Source organism: Nanorana parkeri, unplaced genomic scaffold (assembly GCF_000935625.1).
Source record: "Nanorana parkeri isolate BGI_ZX_2015 unplaced genomic scaffold, ASM93562v1 scaffold211, whole genome shotgun sequence".
Taxonomy (NCBI): domain Eukaryota; kingdom Metazoa; phylum Chordata; class Amphibia; order Anura; family Dicroglossidae; genus Nanorana; species Nanorana parkeri.
In genome coordinates this window covers 964,976-971,205 of record NW_017306479.1, presented here as the reverse complement: position 1 = coordinate 971,205, position 6,230 = coordinate 964,976, and the positions used below count along the sequence as shown (strand labels likewise).

At 39.8% G+C, this 6,230-nt stretch overlaps 1 long non-coding RNA gene across 1 annotated transcript in view; it reads right to left on the bottom strand.

The window, feature by feature from the left end:
• Positions 1-1,307: 1,307 nt before the first annotated feature.
• Positions 1,308-6,230, bottom strand: part of LOC108786441 — an 8,391-nt gene continuing 3,468 nt past the window's right edge. Inside the window, exon 3 of the long non-coding RNA XR_001941206.1 lies at positions 1,308-1,390. This is a non-coding gene — a long non-coding RNA (uncharacterized LOC108786441). The remainder of the gene's footprint in view (positions 1,391-6,230) is intronic.

Sequence of the window (6,230 nt, the reverse complement as noted above, 5' to 3'; positions counted from 1 at the left end):
GAAAGGCCAACCATCCACAAAGTGGATGTAAAACACTTAGCTGGCAATATTTGGCTAATATGTGGGTCAGCAAAAATGAATCAAGTGGCACCTACAAAAAAATACTTTTTACAGTCAAAAAAAAAATACTTTTCTAATAATATAAATTCAGCAATCTGGAAATAAAATGTCACATTACCACAATACCAAAATTGCTTTCAATAAGTAATGGTTTTGGAAAATGATGAAATGTTCGGTGACACTGTTCCACAAAGCATCACACCTATTATTCTGCAATAACACAAACAACGTTTTCTAAAAACACACATCTTAACTGGAAATGCATTAGTAAACTTGTAAAATGTTATTAAATATATCTGTAAATATGAGTAACTCATTTTAAAGAAGAACTCCAGACACACATTTTCTTAACCCTTGCAGTGGGGATACCTTGCAATGCAAAGGTTAAGTGCTTGTTTTGGTCCTGGCACGAAAATAAAAGAGATATTCTCCCCTGAACCTCGCAGCTTGCTGGCTGCAAGACCTATGTTCTCCTCTGCGATGGAATTTCCCATGACTCATAGGACCTTAGACTCCTGGAGTGAAGGGGGAAAGAGGCTGGAGCGAACGATCTAAGAGCAAGCCGGGATCACGGTTCGGGTGAATATAACTTTTTTTTTTTATTTTAGCTCCCTAGACAAAACAAGCACTTAACTCTTGCAGTGCGGGGATAGCCCTATTGCAAGGATTAAGAAAATTTGTAACTAGCCTTCTTCTTTAAATCTTATTAGTGAGTGATAATATATTAAAAATCTGATTTCTGTACATAGTCTGTATATATACATGTATGAGAGCAGCCATACTTGCTTATTACATATGCAGGCTCGACTTACTGCTTAGTAATGCAGTGATTGCGCTTTACTGCTCATGTCTCTATAATGCTAAAAAAAAAACTGATATTGAAATGTTAAAAGGGAACTATATTGGTTTTTGGTTAGCGTTATATAAAGTGGACCGAGTGTCAGATATATATTTTCATGTTATGTCCATACAAGTAGTTTGAGTATTTATTAGCGCTCAAAGAAATCACTAATCTCCCTAACCTTCATCTACTTTTCTCTTCAGAAGGACAGCACCATCTTTGTTCAGACATCATCCATCCACCCATGTCAGGATCTTTTTTCTGGACTGAGATGCTGGCCCAGATATGTCACAATCATGTACATCTTCAAGTGTTAGCAGTTCTTGATGTGGTTCAAAAATCTCTGACACAGATCAGCCCCTCTCACCTTGTGACTTGCTACAAAATGACAGGGTTGGAGCCTTAACACTGGAGGAGAGGAGACTGAAGAAATGCTTCTTCCTGCCTGCAGCTGACTAATGACATAATTTCAGCCTGGACAAAGTCACTCTACTGGAGTTCATTGGCTGCATTTTTTATACCTCCCAACATTCTGATATGGAAAAGAGGGACAACTTCCAGCACAATGCATTTAGGCAACAGTCACACTCCTGCCATGACCACTGTTATGTGGACCATTAAGAATTCATATGCCAAAAATTATTGATTAAAGGGTTACTAAACTCCTGTCCGAAAATCTGAAAAATGTTGGGCGGTTGCACAGGATCTTTGGGCAGGTGCATGCGCAGTTAAAAATTTTCGGCCGCGAGACAAGGAAAGACACAAGGTAAGTCTATGGACAGCGTGCTCCCGCATGCAGACACCGTGGGACAGGAAGTGCAAGCAAGCACAGATCGGAGAGCCGCAGCAGCGCTGCAGGGACAGCTGAAAACGACAGGAAAGAAGATGATCGGACTAAGAGACATCATTTAAGGTAAGTGTTTTCACTAGCATTGGGGTGAAGGACAAAAAAATTATACTTTAATGCCACTTTAAACCTAGGATTGTTTTCATTACTTTTTCTTTATTCTGGCCTTCTAAAATAGCCCACAATATAAATAAGAGATAAGATAAAGGTTTTAGTGCAGAATAACACTTTTGGTAGTTAAAGAGTAACTGCACTATTGTTGAGAAAAAAATCAATCCTCTCCGGGTGATCTGTGTACATTGCAATGATTTTCCTTTACCAACGTTGCTGCAGTTTCCTACCTGTTTCTGTTCTGAAAAATAGCAGTGTGTTGCAGCATGTCCTTTCCAAACTGCTTCCTTTATGGGAAGGTCTGGGTTCATTATAATCAGCTGGTGGACTTTCTGTGTTGTAATGAGACAGTTGCAGTGTCTGCATCCCTTTCGTATTAATTAACCCTTAGGGAGTAACTCACCAAAAATGAAATTGCTATTGCAAGGGAGGCAGAAAAATTGAACTTTATCTGTGTGCAGAAAAATCAGTCAGCCAATCACAGAAGCAGGAAGTGACATTTCTGTGGGTGTTCTGTATACCAACTATGTGCAGAATGCCTCCAGGTCACCATATTGCATTACATTTTTTGACAGATTTAGAACATTACAACTGCTCAATTTTTAAATGGAACGGTAATTTTAATAACATTAAATTACAAAATGACTTGTGCAACAATTATTTATGCTATACAGGTATTCCTCACTTAACGACAGAGTTCCGTTCCTACGACCAGGTCGTTAAACGGATTGGTCGTTAAGTGAGGAACTCTATACAGTACTATACTGCATTAGTACAGTACTGTATAGCGTTGCCGATGTACAGTACCGAACAGTGTACTGTACATCCGGCAATGGAAATACTTACCGAGACCTGCAGTGAAGATCGGGGGATGTCACTTCCGCCGGCGACCCGTCGCACTGACGCTGACGCGGAAGGTCGGAGGTCGATCGGCGGTCCGTCGTAAGTGCGAGTGGTCGCAAAACAGGTAAGTCGGTAAGTGAGGAACATCTGTAGTCATTTTTAAAGTGTTCTTTTTATTTAGAGCGGAGTTGCTTTTCATCAATATCTGTACATCAGACCAAAAAAAAGGACAACTGAGGAGGACAAAGGGATTTGGTTCCAAATATTGGACAGATAAAATATATATTTTTAAGTTATACTGTTGTTGTATCTTGTGACATTTCAATATTTATCCATGCAGACCTGTAAAGTTACTGAAAGGTCCCCTTTTATTTTTTTCTAATCTTAACAATTATAAATATGAATTTTATATTATTGTTTCACATGTTAAAATATTTATTTTACAAATGAACATTTAATGCAATGTACATTAGTAATACAGTAAACTCAGGCATAACCCAGGAACAGAAGGGCAGGAAGAGAATTGCATAGGGCAAAACAGTGTCCAGCATTCAGAGTAATGTGATCTACAGTAAGTGTGGAAGAAAGAATCCCTAGCCAAAGCATTGAAAGACCAGCATTATTATGGTGAAAACAAGTAAAGAAAAAAAGAGAGATAAACCATGTGTCTACTGATGGTCTGAAGCAAGCACGAGATTTCTCACACCACAGCTAGATGACGGATATACAGATTCAGTCACTTGAAGGGACCATAGCTGAATTCAATCTAGACATTAGAGCAGAAGCTAATGTGATACAACTGCAATAATCAAGTCACGGTGAACATTACTGCAAACATGCTCAATTGCAAACAATATTAAAAAAAGATACATTTCTAAATTGCTTTACGTTTGTAAAAACAATTTTGTACAACAATGTAATTTTGTACAATGAGGTAATTATTATACACCTTAAAAGCAGTAAATACAATTGTACATGAGAGAGTTAGGTAGAAGAATTTGCTTGATCACTCACTTAAACTGACACTGAGCTCCTGAGTCAAATCTTAAAAATGCATTCAGGTACCTTGACTATGAACAACATTGTACCTTATTTGTGTATCACTCAGCTGTAGATTTTCAAATCATTTCTGACATCATGCTGACACTGTTCTTCTTTATGGAGGGTGGCTACTTTTGTAGCCAGTTCCCATAAAGTGCTGCTTGACCCTCCCTAATTTTTCTGGAGGGTGGCTACCTTTTCTCTCCATGGTCCCTGTGTGTGTTCTAAAGTAGTCACCCCTCCAAGCTCACTCCGTGATGGACTACAATCTCACGTTTAGTTTACTAATCTATAATAAAATGATAGTCTATCCCTGTGATGCCCGGGGTGTGGTTGTAACTGGGACAGTAAACTATGGACAACAATAAAAACACTGTCAGAAGTTCTAACCCTATTTCTACCAAAACTGTGTTTTTGTCTGTGTCTCTATTGTAGAAACATTTGAAGAGATTACCCTCACTTCCTGTCCTGACAGAAATATACCCTCACTTCCTGTCCTATAAGGATATAAGGTCCCTGTGCTATTCAAAACAAAATAAAAAAGGTTTTGGCTGGAGAAGGATTTTATATAATCAGATTTTATATCTTGTCTGATTTAGCAAGTTGCTCACAGTGCTTCTGAGGCTCCTGTCTCATCATTTTATAGTGAACAACCTCCCTTTTAAGACCTACAGGGTAGTGTTTGGAACCAGTGAGCACTTGGCCCACATTTGCACAGACTTATACTGAGAGAAAGTTAAAAGATAAGTGCACTTTAACACAAGGCACACTTATACTTTTTGCCACTTCCCCTGACCTAACAGATCCCACCCTCCCTCTCCACAGATGTATACCCTCCTTGATGTGACACCTGCAGGGTTGTTTACATCTCATGCCCCAAGTCCCCTCTCTCTTGGCCATGCCTGCACAATAGAGCCCTATAGACATCTATGGGGCTTGCCTACCACCGTCTCCTGGCTGGGAGACAACCCCCATACAGTTCCATAGGGCTCTACTGTGCAGATGCAGCAAGTAGAGAGAGGGCAGCACAAGAAGCACAGTGGGCCCCAGGTGCTGGATCTCTGTAAGTATACATCTGTGCAGGAGGAGGGTGGGTTCTGTGAGGTCAGGGGAGGGGATAGGTGCACTTTGTCAGAACGTTCACTTATTTTTTAAGGTTAACCCTTAAAAAAACTACCACCTCAGCAGTACAGCCGGCATAAATAAATAATTACTTTAATGCCTGCTCATAAGTACTTTACTGTGTGACACGGCTTGGTGCAGACAGCCTTTCCAACCAAAATATGCCCATTGAGTCCTCTGCATACTGTCCTGATGTGCCCCATTCATTCCAATCAATGGTCCATACTCATGGCAGTCCCCAGCCATCCAACAGAGTATGGAGCATCCCTAGGAATGAATGGGGCCACAGCATGCATTTGCACTAGGCCCAGGACCCAGTCAGGATGTTTTGATGCAAACAATGTAAAGCATCAGACAGGGTCGCACAGTGGGTTTTTTTGAAACGGCAACTTCACCACAAAATAATACCTGCAACCACAGAAAAGTAACACATGGATCAACCATCTGTACAAGATTAATGCCAGATTAATTATCACTCAGTAGTCCCTTAAAGTTTAATTGCCATATCTGCAAGTCTGACTGGAGTCAAATGTATACAAAGAGTATGAGGGTATGACATATAACGCACATGCATATCCATAATTATATAATTAGCTGTTCTTCCCCTTAACTTCAGAGTGCTCGAGATGGAAGACTGATCAGGAAATCTAATTTTTACTGCTTCTAAAGACAGGAAGACAAAGTGACAGCCACAGACTTGCGGAGATCTAAGATCTGCCACTTAAGAGTCATTTATAAAATGTGTCTCCGCTAGACAGTAACACTCTGAATCAGCCCGGCTCTGCGTGTTGTCAGCCAGTTATATGAAGTGATAACTTGGTGTGTTAATAAGGAGCTGAAATACATATGTTCATGAAATGTCTAAATATTAGATTCTCTTGCCCTAATTTGTCTTCGTTTTTTTTTTTTCTGTATTAGCAATACAGGCAGCACCTCCAGAGACGTGCATAACGTATGAAGTGTCACATCTGGTGTACACGCTACACTGGCACATAATATTTGGATTGCGAGTTCTTAGTGTCAGGAATTTATTTCCACTAATGGTCTCCGCTCTGTGCTGTGCAAGTCTCATCTTTGCTAGTTGATAAGACTTTTTTACGAGATGAAAAGTAAATGTAAACCTGACAGATTTACTTAACAATGGAAGCATTTACTTCTAGCACTTCTTTCTTTAATTCCTTGTCTGGATTTTTAAGTGGATAGTAATTAAAGGACCACTACACCCAAACACCCAAAATAGAAATATAACAGTATATTAAAGAGCTGCTCATAACACTTACCACTGATATAATGCTGCCCCCACCTGTAAAAAATGTAGTTTAAAAAACAATTAGAGCCCTGCCACTGGGCTTGTGATGGAGCCTG